Source organism: Spermophilus citellus (assembly GCF_964194105.1).
Source record: "Spermophilus citellus genome assembly, chromosome: 5".
Lineage (NCBI taxonomy): Eukaryota > Metazoa > Chordata > Mammalia > Rodentia > Sciuridae > Spermophilus > Spermophilus citellus.
In genome coordinates, this window is record NC_138186.1 from 5,067,544 (window position 1) to 5,082,203 (window position 14,660).

General features: G+C 45.7%; 1 protein-coding gene across 14 annotated transcripts in view; it reads right to left on the reverse strand.

Annotated features, from left to right (window-relative positions):
- LOC308649264 (uncharacterized protein) overlaps positions 1–14,660 on the reverse strand; it is a 305,971-nt gene that overhangs the window by 279,494 nt on the left and 11,817 nt on the right. Inside the window, exon 1 of one of the 14 annotated variants that reach the window (XR_014022066.1) lies at positions 13,537–13,648. The exons of the other annotated variants lie outside the window; for them this stretch is intronic. The gene's annotated coding sequence lies outside the window, so the exon portion shown is untranslated. Of the gene's footprint in view, positions 1–13,536; positions 13,649–14,660 lie in introns of those variants that run through there. 14 annotated transcript variants of the gene reach the window in all.

Below are 14,660 nucleotides of genomic sequence, written 5' to 3' on the forward strand. Positions count from 1 at the left end.
AAATCATCTCATCAGCACAGACGTCCTGCAGAAATACAGCTCCACTGGAATTCAGAGTCCTGATTGCAGAGCTGGGACTAAGTCCTTAAAACACTGCCTTGACCCGTTCCTTCCTCAGTACTGGGATTGCAGGGGCAGAAATGCCTCTTGCATCTTTCCATCCCCAGTTTTGGATTCTACGACCTGGCATAGAGTCAGCCCTCGGCAACCACAGAATAAATGAATGAGTGACAGACAGAGAAGCATTAAGTATTGCAGAAAAGGTGATGACGATAAACAGGGTGACTATAAATTAACTGTCCAAATTCTGACACTTGTGAGAGTGAACAAGGATTCCCATGATAAGTGGAGACCCCCACTGTCCAAAGCAAAGCCACCCTTTGCCCCAGCACCAGGTTGTGGTCAGCCCATCAACCACAGGCTGAAGGCTCAGAAGAATTTGGGGATGTCAGGGACAGTGTGGTGCCCATGGTTACTCAAAACGGTGTCACTGATCAGGACATGTGAATGATAAAACAGACGAAGAGATACCCAAATCCACTTGTCTGCATGGGAATATAAGACACAGTCACAATGAGATCCCACTCTTACTCTGAGAGGAGGACTTCAAAATGGTCCCAGCTGCAGTGACACATGGGCCTTCCATGCACTGCTGGCGAGGGGGAAATTGCAGCAGGCGCTTTTGGAAAACTCTCTGGCACATCTACTAATGTTGACTAGTGCTTCACGTCCTAGCAGCTCCCTTTCACAAGAGAAATACACACATATGTTCACAAGAGACACGTCACCAGGAAGTCACAACATCTGCATTTATCAATTCATCATGCCACATACATTGAATAAACACAATTTTTACTTGCCAATTTAATATTTCTTAATTGTTTTAAAAAAACTGTGTCTGTACGAAACTAGCGTTCTTAGCAGCTCTATTCCTAAAAATCAGCAACCAGAAAGAACCTAAATGTTCTCCAGTTGCAGAACAGATAAACACGGGGTGGTGTATTTAAATACACACATAGGCCAGGCGCTGTGGCGCACCCCTGTAATCCCAGTGGCTTGGGAGGCTGAGGTTCATGAGTTCAAAGCCAGCCTCAGCAAAAGCAAGGTGCTAAGGAACTCAGTGAGACCCTGTCTCTAAATAAAATACAAAATAGGGCTGGGGATGTGGCTCAGTGGTTGGTGCCCCTGAGTTCCATCCTTGGTACCAGAAACAAAAAGAGCACCACGTGACAATGAGAAACTACCGCTTGCTACACCCAGCGATATGATCGAATCCCATGTGCAAAATGTTGAGTAAAAGAAGCCAAACACCAGGAGTCCACAGAGCACAGTCCACGGAGCACAGTCCACAGAGCACAATTCCAGGGAAGAATCATGAAACTTCTGTGTGGGGGGTTAATGGTCTTGATGGGACTCACCTTTGAGAGGAACAGTGATCAGGAGGCGCAGGTGACCTGTCAACATTCTTAACCCAGAGAGCTCCTTTCACCGTAACTGGTTGAATAGTCCACTTAGCGGTGGAGTGCTTTTCTCTATGCCTATTAACTGTAAGTTCAGGAAATGATATTCCCAAGAAATGACAATATCTTTTTACACCCCAAAGTTCTGAACTCTGCAGACACGTGCTGTGACGGAGTGATGGACGGTGTTCAAGATGCAGAGGCCTTTATCAGCACCGACTGGCTGCTTCATGTGCCCTTTCTCCTTTTCCACTCACTGTTCTGTTCCACGACAAACCGAGGCGCACCCCTGTGATGCCAGCAGCTCAGGAGGCTGACACAGGAACGTGGCAAGTTGGAGGCCAGCTGAGGAACTCGGTGAGACCCTGTCCCAAAGTGAAAGATAGAAAAGGGGAGGAGTCCAGAGGGGAGGTCGGAGGAACCATGCTCCTGGGTTCATCCCCAGCAACCACCACGAGAAACGAGGCCAAGGGGGACACCGGAAGACAACAAGGGAGGTCAGCGAATCTGGCTCACTGAGGAGGGACGGCCACCAGAGAGCTGCCACATTTTTGAGAAAACCTAAAAGCAATTTCCACATCCTCAGTGTGGAGCAGTCTAAGAGAAAGAGCACAACACTGCAATGCTGTCTTCCTACAGATTTAGAAGAACAGCCGCAGGAAATGAGAAGAGAGGGCTGGTGGTTAATACCAGAGGTAAGTGCAGGGGATGGACTGGGCCCATCAGGTCACAGGCTGAAGACGGGCTCCCAGGGCCTCCAAATGGAACTGCAACTGGAAGCCTATTTGCAATGACCAAACCCAGGTCCTGTGCTAGCGAGGCAACCACTCTGCCACAGAGCCACATCCCCAGGCCCCGAGACTCTCTAAAGAGGTGAGTGGCTTATTGTAGGACCCACAGGGGGGCATGATCCAGGGTGACAGGTTCCTTTGCCAGAAGAGGAAATCCGGACACAGTTATGCAGAGGAAAGACCATGAGAAGATGGAAAATGGCCCTCTGCAAGCCAGGGAGAGGCGAGAAAAAGCCCCTTCCCTCAAAGCCCTACGAGGAACCAACCCTACCAACAGCTTGATCTTGGCCTTCAGCCACCAGAACCAGAGAGAATTAATCTCTGTTGTTGGAGCCCCCCAGTCTGTGGTTCTGTTACTGCAGCCCCAGCAGCTCACGCACTGCGGAAAGGTAAGAAACAAATGCACTGGTTGGTGCTTTGCTGCCGTGTGTGTGTGTGTGTGTGTGTGTGTGTGTGTGTGTGTGCGCGTGTGTGTATGTGTCCCTCAGAGTATCAGCTCCCCAGGGCAGGGCTGCATCCACAGGGCTGAATTTATCTGTTCCGTTTATCAAGCCCCATCCTGCAGGTGTGCACTCAGACTTTTTTACTCTTCTGTTCGTGGGTGGTCGGTTGGAACAGCCAACTCACAGCCCTCCCCCCAGCCCCATTTTGGTTTCATCTTCTTTCTGCCTCCATGTGACCAGAGAGTCAGATGAAAAAGTCATCTTGCTTCTAGAACAATTGGTATGAGAAATGCCTGTCATGAAAACACAAAGAAAACTTCTGTCCACACAATAAATGAATAGAGGATTTACCTTCCCACCAAAAAAAGAAAAAGGAAAGAAGGAAGAATGAAGAGGGGCGGGTCACAAAGACGGGAAGGGAAAATGGATGACCCTAGAAAGTGGAGTCCTGGAGCGAGCGGTATCAAGTTCCACTCCAACCTCCCGTGAACATCATTTATCTGCGCGGCAGGACCAAGGACTCATCCTTGCGGTTTATTGAGCATCCTCATCTCCTAGACCAACTTCAGCCACAGAAAACACCGCCCGGCTTTCCTAAGTGTACAGAATTAATTCAGCTGCACCTGTCGAGAGACCTTCCGGAAATAATTTACAATAATTTGTCAAGATTAACCTTTTGAGAAAACATAAATTCGTCTAAATTCAAAGCGCTTCCAAGAGGGGCAGAGGTCCATTTTTATTATACAAATGCTGCATCAGCAAGTTGATAGAGGCAAAAAAAAAAAATCCCGGTGCTGAGCCAAGCGACTGCTCCGTTGAACTTGATCTTCGGAGCCATAAAACAGAAGCTTGCAGCTTCAGCACGGGCAGACGTGATTCACAGCCAGCTGCATCTTCCTCGGTGAGTCCTAGAAATGTCAAGCCCTGTAATTAACGAGGAACCCTTACAGGTCTGCACGCTCAGTTTTAAAATGACAAATGAGTCGTCCACTCCGCAGCCTTTAAAATGTTTGCAGGCATATGTTTTTAACACTCAGTAGCCACCTGGGCAGAATCAGAGGACGTCAGACATTCCTAGACACCACCCAAACAGCACGCAAGAATCCAAATTGCCTGCGGGGTGCACACTTCCAGTGCTGGGAGCGGCGCTGCACACTCAGAGCCTTTCAATCACCGGCCAGGAGCCCACAGGGGCACTGAAAGACAGCGGGGTACACCAGCACCTCATCCTGGATCCCCAATCGGACTTAACTTCACCACTGTCTTTTTTAATTAAATTACATCTAATCAAATATCACCGAAATTAAGCCAGCACCCCTGCTACAGAATTTCTATCCGGGGGAACATGGAGCAGATGAGAACAGTAACGTAGTCCAGAAACTGACCTTCAAGAAGCCAGGGTCTTCCCCAAGGCAATAATGAGTCCAGGAAAACCTAACAACTCGTGGAGTGTAAGTGACTTCACTACGTGCCATGGTAAGTACGAACACCTTAGCACACGGGAACGCTACGACATTTACAGCACACTCCACACAGGTGAGGCGATGCTTAAAAACATGGGAGCCAGGAGCAGCGGCACACGCCTGTAATCCCAGTGGCTCGGGAGGCTGAGACAGGAGGATCGTGAGTTCAAAGCCAGTCTCAGCAATGGTGAGGCACTAAGCAACTCAGTGAGACCCTGTCTCTAAATAAAATACAAAATAGGGCCACTGAGGATGTGGCTCAGGGGTCCAGTGTCCCTGAGTTCAATTCCCAATACCAAAAAATAATGAATAAATATATAAATCTATATAAAATATGTATGAATTTGGCCAAGTCATGCCAAGGTAGGTGAACTGAGACTTATGAGAAAACTTGTGTGACTATTCTGAAATAGTCCTTAAAATCGACTCCACTTTCCCTGGGAGCAAATGTACCAACTGACCTGACTGCAGCCACCTAGCGTGCCCCACGAGGGCCCCGAGCCACCACGAGGGCCCCAGAGTGACCCTAGTCTGTTTCTGCTGCACAGTTTTCCTGCAAATTAGCCAGTGAGGGTCACCACCCACAGAGCCCGGGAAAGGTCTCTCCCTGGCCCCCAGGAAGTCACTCCGCTTCAGCAGAAAGAAACCCCTCGTTCCCTCTCATCCCCTGGGCTGGAGTGAGCCACCTCTAGAGCCCTGAGCACGGTGCGTGTCAACTGAGACGCTTTGACAGCTCACGATGACCAATACGTAGATCAGCCATCGCTTCATTCCCAGAGAGAGATTCAACCGAGAAGTAAACTGACAGTCACCTCATTTCCAAGAAAGAGATTTGAAATCCTTCATGCGACATATTTGTCTATCCTACCCTCCAGGCTTTCTACCTGAGCTTTTAAGAGCAAATGAATACAACTTTACCACTCAGCATAGAGCAATGCCCAGGGTTCTGCACTCACGATTATTTTCAAGAATGAACTATTAATTTGTTGAGTAAACCGAGTATCTCCAAGCAAAAGAAAAAAAAACTGGCATTCATTATTGTCATTTAGTATAAAAAAATCTCAAATCTATGATTGATCAGAATACAAAAATAAAAATCCTTGAGAAAACAAACTGAGTAGGCTCCTCATGAGACACGAAGGAATCTTGGTACCCTGGGATTTCCATTTAAACCAGGAGTCGAACATGTTTCATATAATAAATATTTCCTAGGTCTACAAGCATTAACTAGACCTGCCTTTTTGCTTCTTTGGTGATGAGAAAATTACTTTATCTCCAGTCATTGTCACAGAAAAGCCAAAAGAGGTTCCAAACATACAATTACCAGATGAAAAGTGGTTGACTCCACTTACGTTTTTCTAAAAACACAATAAAGGAAAAACTGTATTTACATGTAGAAACAAAATAGCAAACCCCTCTATTTGCAATTCACCAGCTTTTTAACTTTCCTTCTTCTTGTTTTTAATATTTTTTTTAGTTGTGGGTGGACACAATACCTTTACTTTAATTATTTATATGTGGTACTGAGGATCGAACCCAGTGCCTCACACGTGCTAGGCAAGTGCTCTACCACTGAGCTGTCACACCCCCAGCCCCTTACTTTTCCTACTTCTTCGTCCCCCAAATAAACTCACTTGTCTTGAGCTGGAGATGATGTCTACAGCTTTGTAACTGCTTCTCTATTCACAGGAACCTGCGTGAGTTTATTTCCAAGGGAGAGAAAATTTGCACCCATCCAGTTCACCCTTACGATTCCAACACGAGAGAACACGTGACCCAGAAGCTCTTCAGAGATGGCCTCCTTTTCAGAAATCCAGTGCGATGCCAAATCAGACTCAGTGTCTGGTAGAGTGCTGTGTCCCTGGGTAAGTGCCAGGGACATGCATGCACCACCATCACTCCTACACACAACTCAGACAGAACGTGTCCTCAACAGGAACGACTTTCAAACATCTCCAGTAAGATCGGCTCTATGGCAAAGGAAAGATCCAAAAATGCCCTCTCATAATCTAAGCTACTTGAGAGGCTGGTGCAGGAGGATCCCAAGTTCTAGGCCAGCCTGGGAAACTTAGCAAGACCCTGTCTCAAAATAAAGTACACAAAGGGCTGAGAGTGTGGTAGAGTGCTCGCCTACCATGTGTGACTCCCTGTGTTCAATCCCAGCTCTGCACACACATACACACACACACACACACACACACACACACACCACCTTAACTTCATAGCAAAAGCAACCCAGGGAGATTTCCTCCACAGAAAATTCCTTAAGCTTGCCAACTGTTCCCTACTCAAAGATAAGCCAAATCTAAGATTTGAACAACCAAAGATTCAAAGGAATGAATACTTGAATTCAGGGTAGTCTAGACTCACCATCGTACCATCACTAAATACCAAAAAAATGTTCAGGGCAACACTTAAGAGAGTTTCTTCTTTTACACGAATGTCTATTTCTGTCCGACAGTTACACCATGTTGCCCAGGCTGCTCTCAAATCCTGGGCTCAAGTGGTCCTCCGGCCTCAGGCTCCCAAGTACTGGGACTACAGACCCACACCAGCGCCCAGCCAAAGTGTGTCTATTTCAACCAAGCTCTTCTCCATGATGTGGAACATAAAAAAATATAAGGGCCAGTTTTCTGTATTGGGAGGTGTGTTTTTAACCTACAGAAATATAAAAAGCATCGTATCTACTTTATTGGAAAATTTAATGTTTAACAAAAGGCATGTTGCTGTTACTAAAACATTCAAAGCTTCATTTTCAACCATACAGCTCATGGTTCTTTGGGGATGTCCAGCTGTGTGTGGACCGAGATTTGACATTAATCAGGCAAAGGTTTTATTAAAAAAATAACAGCAGGAGAACCTTAGTCAACACCAGCCTCAATCATCATAATTTCTCCCTAAATCTGTCAGGGAATCGTTAAATTTTATTGAAATTATTAATCTTTCCATGATGAGTGTTTTTTCCAAAATTAAAGGAAGATGAGAACATTGCCGAATTATTGGTGAAAGCTACAGCAACCATGTCCCCAACCACAGACCTCTGCTCACCAGTCCTTTATCATGAAGATCGTCTTACTTAGAATCAAGTAAAGAAAGGTACTTCAATTGTGCAAAAACTCTTTAAGAAGGTGCACCCCCTAAAGACAGGAAAACCCGTGTTTGACCAAGCCTCGGAGCTTTGGTAGGCCACAGTAACGTGGGCTAACTGTCTTCAGTGACCTCATATTTATTTGTTTCACCCTTCCCCAAACCAAGGCAAACCACAATGGCTAAAAGCATTTTCCTATCATAAATCTTATATTGCCAAATATATATGAAATCAGAAGAGAGCAGAGGGCTGGATGAGCCTTAGGCAGAATGCATGGCCTGGACAATACCTGTATCATGTCCCCTCCAGGGTCACCTTTCCACTCTGGATGCTCGACTCTGGCTTTATATTGGCAGATGCTTCATGGAAACGCACTAATGGAGTCTCTGAATTCTGTTCAATACCTCCAAGAGGCTAACTGAGCGTTGCCAGGGCTTTCCTACCTGTCAATGCCAGGCTTCTCTTCCCTAGCATCCTCCACGGCCCCTGTGCAGAAGCCACCTGAGGCAGACAGCGCGGACTGATTCAAAGTGTCCATTACCTCATTTCCATCAAACAACCACAGCAAGTCCTGCCACAGCAAGAGCAGGTAGCCTTTGGGGGGAAAATATTATAAAACGTCTTGTAGCATACATAGAGGGGAAATCAGCCAGTTTTTTTTCTATAGTTTTGCGTGTAAAAGAAAATTCTAAATAAAAAATTCATTACAGTTAATAATGAGTACCCAATGTTTCAAGCCCTTTGCAAATGTTCTCTCTATACTTAGAGACAAACATTATTCCCATTCCACAGAAAAGGAAACTAAGGCTTAAGAGAGGATAAGAACCTTGTTCCAACAAAGGTACCAGAGAGACATCTGAATCTCAGAGCAATGAAAGCTTTGCCATGGCCCCCAAAACTTAGAGGGCATTATGTTCTTTACATAATATCCAAACAAACGGTGGATTTCTTTTTTTTTTTTTTTTTTTTTTTGGTACAAGGATTGAACTCAGGGTGCTTAACCTCTGAACCACATCCCCAGCCCTTTTAATTTTTATTTTGAATCAGGGTCTTACTAAGTTTCTTAGGACCTCACTAAGTTGCTGAGGCTGGCTTTAAACTTGAGATCCTCCTGCCTCTGCCCGCCAAGCCACTAGGATTATAGGTGTGCACCACCACACCCAGCGAACAATGAATTTTTAATTGTGTAATTTTTGTTTTAGTTGCACACTGATGGGACAATCCATGTACCACACTCAATGGCTTTTAAAATCTGAGTTTTACATCTAGCTAGCAAAACTAATTACTTAAAAATAGGAGCCTCCAGACGGTATAAATGTGGGCTGTCCACACAGTAGCCACTAAACGTATGTGGCTATAGCATGTGAAATGAGGCTAGGCCAAATGAAGCTGTACCCCAAGTACAAAAATACTGAATTATCAAGAACACATACCAGCATCTTTATCTTGATGACATGTTAAAATGACATTTTCAGTACACTGAGTTAAATAAAAAATATAATTAAAAATAATTTCACCTGTGTTCATTTTTAATGAGGCTATTAGAAAATTTAAAATCACATAACGTGGTTCAGATTTATAGCTCGGGTCACATTTCTGCAGGACAGCATAAATAAACTGTTTAAGAATACGCTTCTGTGGAACACAAGGTTGGTTATTAGGGGCTTGAGATGTAGCTCGGTTGCTGAGCACTTGCCTGGCGAGTGCAGAGCCTAGGTAAGAACAGATTCGTTATTATATTGACACAAGACCCCAGGACACTCAGATTACTAGGTAAGCCCTTGATGACATCAAAACTTGTTGACTTTAATCATTATTCAACCATGGATTCATTCAGCAAATAATAATTTATTGAGCAATTACTACATTTTGGGTGAAATAATATGAGGTTTGTCGCATGGACCTGTCTCTAGGGAATTTCATAAAAAATATTTTAGACAATGTTGGAATCACCCCACTTAATTCTTCAGTAATTAATAGGGCTGCAGCTATTGGTAACCAAAGTAAATGGCACTGGGACATATCAAAGTATTGCAGAGAGAAAGGGTTTGGTGCCAACCTCAACCCAAGGATGCCATTAATTGGACATGGAGGTGAGGAGCCTTATAGCTAAACTCCCTAATGTCAAATCTAACCTTAATCAGAAAATAAGGTCAAACACAAGTTCAATTCCATGGGGGGAAAGGTCTCTTTCAAATCAGATCCTCACCCCACCCACGTGCATAGCCAAAGTGGTTTGCACATTAGCCATATTATTGTAGGTACCAGCTACACTTTATTACTAAAAACAATGAAGTGACTAAATTTTGCAAAATCTAGTAGTGTTATCAATATTTGAATGTGGAAAAGGGCAAAAATATAAATACTAACAAAAAATAAATCTCACTGTAAATCTGTAAAAATAAAAAAAAAAAAAACCAACCTAGCTATGCTCTATAGAAAAACAGAAACAAAATCACCAACACGTTAACCACAGAGCTGCATGGTGTGTAATTTCCCTGGCCTTTGTCGTTAGTTTAAACAATACTGGTAAAATGTTCTAGCGATTTACTTTAACTCCAACTTGGAGTTTACAATGTAACTGAGCCTCCTAAATAAATGGTCTGCAGAGACCCTGTGAATCTACAGGAGAAAATAAAATCCTGTAAGAATGTCATACTATTAGAAAGAAAAAAATACTCACCACCCGACCAAGTTACTAAGCCAAAATCCCAGATACTTCTCTGTGGCTTCCTCATACATAAAAACAAACTGTTTATACTTCCCAAAGAATAAGATCCCACAGTTCCCATCCAGCTAAAGCCCCAGTAAATACACGAAGGGTTCTGCTTGAGTAAGAACCAAGCTCACAGCTTCAAAATTACATTTCATGGAAGATTTGAGCAGAAGACATCTCGGCTTGGATCCAGAAATCCCAGAACGCTGTCATTTAGATACTGTCAGATCAGGAGAGAGAGCAGGCACCGGGGTAGTATCTAATTAAGACATCAGACCCTGCCCTGACGGACTTGCTCGTCTTGTTCTGCGAGATGAGGCTTTCCTGGTGGTTTTATTAATATTCTAGCACAGCAAAGGAATTGCTACATTAAAACGCAGTGTAAATCCAAGCTTCAAGTGGCAATAAACTCATAAGGTACTAAGCCTCAGGGGTACTAATTTCTTCTTTTGCAAATAAATGCCAATATCATGCTCTCTGCCTTCCAATAAAACTTCAAATACTAATCTCCAGGCTCTGAATTTCTGAACCCATGAAGAAATGAGTTCGAACACTCATAGTGGAGGGTCCGAGGGTGTAGAAGCAAGCACAGGGGATGACTTCCTCAGGGCTGCTGTGACAAATGATCCCAGGCTTTGGGGCTTAAGTCAGCAGAGGTGTCTTGGCTCCTGGTGTCAGCAGGGCCATGCTCAGGGAAGAAGGTGTCCTTGCCACTTGTGGCTTATGGGGACTCCGTGGCACTCCTTGGTTTGTGGCCACATCACTGCCACCTCTGCCTCGGTTCTCACACCTGCTCCCGCCCCTCTCTTCTAGGACATTTGTGATTGGATTGAAGGCCCACCTAGGAAACCCAGGACAATGTCCCCAGGGCAAGATCCTTAATCACTTGTGCAAAGACGATTCTCCTTCTTTGGTAACAGTGACAGGTCCCAGGACTGAGAACCTGATCATCCTGGGGGTGGGGGAGGGCTTACCCAACGCTGCTCTGCCCCCTCCTGGGAAGGTGGGGCTTCCTGCCATACAGTTAAAAAACTGAAAACCAAGCAAAGCGGAGCAGAAATTGGTGCCCTGTCAAGCACTCTCTGCCCGAGCTCAGGCGCGTGGTCCTGTGGGGCTGTGAGGCTCCGCTCAGCAACTCTCAGACTCTCAGCCTGGCTGAAGCCGTCATTCGGGCTGTGTTTCGGGGTCCCCCTCTGATGCTGTCTTAATTGTTCTTCGACTACTCCCCAGCTATCATGACTCTACACGGCTTGTTGTTGCTACTGCTTCAGGGTGTTCTTATTGGTCTGTGAGACCTGAGAGACAGGAAGCTCTCTGCTGCTCCAAAGTATTTTAGGATCCACACAAGGCATAAAATTCCTCACCTCTACCCTCTCCCTTTAAAATCAAATATAAGGGCCGGGGACATGGCTCAGTGGCAGATGAGCCTAACACACAAGATTCTGGCTTCAATGACTAGCATCAAAATTTTTTAAAAAGTCAAATATTATTTTGTACACCAGGCACAGTGGCACACACCTGCCATCCCAGCGGTTTGGGAGGCTGAGGCAGGAGGATCATCGTGGGTTCAAAGCCAGCCTCAGTAAAAGTGAGGCACTAAACAACTCAGTGAGTCCCTGTCTCTAAATAAAATACAAAGTAGGACTGGCGATGTGGCCTAGTGCTCTGAGTTTAATCCCTGGTACCCCCCCTCAAAAAAAAAAAAATATATATATATATAAGTTTCTGGTGGATTATACATTAAACCACAGTTTCAGATTGTTCATGAAATCATGAAAGAAATATTCAGTCATTATTTCCCAAATATATGTTTGTTGAGAGGTTGGTTCTGTAAAGTTTTATTAATGAGCATCCTCACAAAACCAGACAAAATAAAACTTAGCAGAAAGCATGATTCCATATTAAAAAAGTTTTTTTTTAAGAAAGTTAAGCTTTAGGACCAGACATCTCAGGGCCAGGCTCAGAGGGCCCGGTCAATTCTCAAAGAATCCACGCATGTTTGTGACAAGCCCCTTGTCCCCTTAAGTGACATAATGCAGGAGCCAGGCCTGGTTTTGCTCAGCTTTGTATCTGCTGCATCCGGTCCAGTTCTAACCCACCAAGGTTCTTGATGGCATGTGAAGGAGTGGCGGACAGGAGGGAAGGATGGAGGGACGGAAGGAAAGAGGGAAGAAGGGCAACCTCAGAGAGCCATCGGCTCTGAATGGCCAAACAAAGGAGGAGGACATAGAAGAACAGGAGCAAGACACTGGGACATGCAGACAGTAGCCCCCACACTCCCCACATGCAGTGTCACAAGAGGGATGTTGTCACCAGGTAGTGGGTCCCAGAGGGGAGCTCACAGATTCCCATGCATAGCTCTGCGGCAGGGTCAGCATGGCAGGGTGTCTGGGGCCAGGTGCAGCCTGGGTTCAAATCCCAGCTCCACGTCCACAGCTGCCATGTGCCCGCGTGCAGATGTGGGTAACAATCCCTGCTCTCTGGGGCTGCTGACGGGTGTAGAGGCCGTGTCCCCCAAGACTACTAGCAGATGGGATCTCTGAAGAGCTCCTTTCACCAGATACTTTCATCTCCCAAGATCCGCGCAAAGTGCTCGACATAAGCATGTCACTGAAAAACACCACTTAATTGATGCATCGTTCCCTATAGTTAATAATTTCTTTCCTCTCTCCCTCCCTCCTTTCTTTTCATCATCCTGTATCAACTAGATAAATACAGTTGCTTGAGTCAAAATTCAAAATGTACATAAGAGCACAGAGGGAACACTCTCCTTCTGTCCCCTGGGCTCCCGATTCCCAGGCCATTTGACAAGCAAAGGGGTTTCCATCGCCAGCTGCTTATAAATTAGGTTCACAATAAAATATTGTTTGTTCTAGGTTTAAGCAACTAGAAACAAAGCATCCTACTGTCCTTCAGTCACTCCAGGTCTGTCAGCGGGCCAGCCTGCACCACCCAGCTGTTCCCATCCCTCCTGTGGGCTCATCAAGCAGTCTGCTTAATAGAGACCCACCACACAGTTACTCCTCCATGACCAGTTTTCAAAGGCTCAGCACAAACTCTGAGATGCGTTGGACGTGAAGACGGTCTCAGCACAGCTCAGTGTTTTTTCGAGTGGTCTGCTGGTATAGGACCACGTTTCAATGGCACCCACACGGCAAATCAGTGTCCTACAGAAGGGCAGAAGTGACAGCAGATAAAGAATTTGGTTCTGGAAAGATGCTGGGCAACTTTGGGTTTTAGCAACATGTTAGGATCCAAGATCGTTCCATAAGAATGGGAGGTGGAATCCGAGACCCCTGGTGTTGGCCAGGATCCACGGAGGTGACTGACCCTAAGAGTGAGGTTGAAAGAAGATTAAAAACCAAGGACAAGAAGCAGCATCAGGACAGCGGAGCTATTCTGGGTGGAAAAGCAATGGAAGAGCCTGGAAGGCCAGGGTGTGCCCCGGAGGACACAAGTCGAGAGACTGCGTGACCAGGTCAGAGTCAGCAGGAAGGGGCAGCCAGCACTGATGCAGACTCCAGTTGGAAAACAGGATGGAGCCCACCTTGTTGTCTGTGGGACCAAGCACTCACCCTCAGAGCCCCTTTTCTGGGCACCTGAATTGCCTCCTGTGTTCAGGGGAGACCCCTGTTCGAGAGTCTCAGCATGCACAAACCCCAGGGGCTCAGGAGATGCCGCCCTGAGCCAGGTCCTGGCATCAGGATCCTGACAACATGATACTTCTTGCCCTTGTCTGTTCGCTTGCTGCACAAATACACTCCTCCTGCCATTTGGCTAGAAACCTATGCAATATATTTAGGTACCGCAGTTTAATCATGATAGAAAAGTTGGAATTTTGAATTAGGCTATGGAGTTGAGCAGAAATGGACAGAAGTTTTTGAAGAAAAACATTCCATGAACTTTCACCCAAATTCCCACACTGAGACAAATGCTGGAAACCTGTTACGATAGGACCAAGGTTTATTTACCCTAAAGACAGAATGATAGCAAGTGAATCTTGTTTGTCCTTTGAACTGTACCAATCTGCAAAAAGGAAAATAAAAGAAGCCCAGCACACATGCTTGTAGCTTTGGGTTACATTACCGTCTCTTTTATTCTAATAGCTGTGGCCGAACGTAGTCGGAATGATTCCAGCACAGTTGTCACATGAGCAACTGTGCCAGCCCTCATGGGTGCTCCATTCCACACCCATCTTAGGAACTAGTGTCCTGGGAGTGCCAGTGGTATATGACACTTCTCCAGAGGAGGACACAGACAGGAAGGACAGCTCCCCAAATGTCAATTTGTGGCAAGGAATAAAAGAAGGAGCAGACACCCAGGGTTGCCACACAGAGCCTGAGAGCAAAGAACCGACACTCTGAGTGTTTTGAGTTTTCAGACTTTTCTTTCACCCCATGCACCCCAATGAAGGAGTGTGGAAGGAGCTGCATAAAGCACCCTACTAGGCTGGCTCACTTGCTCTAACACCTAGAGTTCACCCTTCAAGCCAGCCAGGAGCTGTGCAGACCCAGAGCCAAGCCACCTTGAACCTCAATGACACACAACAAGGCATATACACCGGCCATGTAAGTTCTGGGGTGGCCTGCTGAGGGAGGTTCAAGTTCTCTTGGCTCAAGAAGTCTTCCGATCCAAGACACCGCACCACCGTAGGATTTGCTAAATTAAGGCAGTGACCCAGACCCAAGGAATGGGGGAC